Consider the following 1,471-nt stretch of genomic DNA (forward strand, 5'->3'; position numbering starts at 1 on the left):
TTTTTGAGACAGGGTTTCTCTGTGTAGCCCTGGCTGTCTTGGAACTCACTTTGTAGACCAGGCTGGCCTCGAACTCAGAAATCCCCCTGCTTCTGCCTCCTAAGTGCTGGGATTAAAGGCGTGGGCCACCACTTCCTGTGAAATGACTTTTCAAAGGGAATAAGAAATGAATTTGTTTCTTTTTTTCTGGTGCTCGGTTGGTAGGAAATAAATTCTACAAAGTTACCAGCAGGAGGCGCAAGGAAACAAGATTTAAGCTTGTATCCTTATTTTAAAAACCCAGAGCCTAGCCAACTCTGTACCTTGCGGTTTTGTTTGCCTGTCTGTTTTTGATACAAGGTTTCATGTAGCCTGACCCAGGGTGGCCAGGGACCACTCCAGATCTTCCTGCATCCAGGTGCTGGAATTACAGGCGTGGCCCACAACCCCAGCCTTGGCCTTGTGTTTGGAAAATATTTCTCTTGAATTTCCCGGAAGAATCTGTCATTGTACAAAAGAACCCTCGAAATAGGCTTTAATTAGAGAATCGTTCCTCTTGATTCTGCAGCAATGACAAAATCATAGACGATTTGGTGTTTTCTCTGCTGCTTGGAATTTGCTTCCAGAAGTCCTGAGTTCAATTCCCAGCATGGTGGCTCACAGTCATCCATAACGAGATCTGACTGAAGACAGCTACACTGTACTTATATATAATAATAAATAAACCTTGAAAAAAATGGGTATGAGTTTGTTTGGAGTGATACAACTGTTATAGAACGGGTCACCGGCGGGGGCTGTGAGGTCTGTGAATGTTCTAAAAAGCTGTGACATGGGGATTTAGACCTACCTTCTGGGTTCAATTCCCAGCACCCACATGGTGGCTCACAAATGTCTGTGACCCCTGCTACAAGGCATCTGACACCCAACCTCATACAGACATGCCTGCAGTCAAATCACCAATGTACATTAAAAAAACAAAAACAAAAACTACCTCAAGGCAGGGTGGTAGTGGTGGTGGTGGTGGTGGTGATGGTAGTGCACACTTTTAATTTCCAGGAGGCAGAAGCAGGTGGATTTCTGTGAGTTCGAGGCCAGCCTGGTCTACATTGTGAGGTCCAGGACAGCCAGGGCTACACAAAGAAACCCTGTCTTGAAAAACCAAACCAAACCAACAAAACCCCTACCTTAAAGGCCGAATTATTTTTTATGCCACATGAATAATATTTGATAAAGGTGTTATTCAGATACCCATATATATCTTCAAAGGTGTCATGGCCAGGATGAATAAGGAAAGAATGCTTTCACAGACCAGAAAGGACATGATACCTGATATCATGTCAGCACCTGGAACAGAAGAGGACACCAGTGGAAAGGACACCAGTGGAAAGGACACCAGTGGAAAGGTGTTTACTCACATCTGAGTAAACACCGAGATTTAGTTTATAGCAATCTACTAGTGTGATTAGTGTGATTTTTTTTTTTTTTTTTTTTT

This window comes from Mus caroli, chromosome 5, assembly GCF_900094665.2.
Source record: "Mus caroli chromosome 5, CAROLI_EIJ_v1.1, whole genome shotgun sequence".
Taxonomy (NCBI): Eukaryota; Metazoa; Chordata; class Mammalia; order Rodentia; family Muridae; genus Mus; species Mus caroli.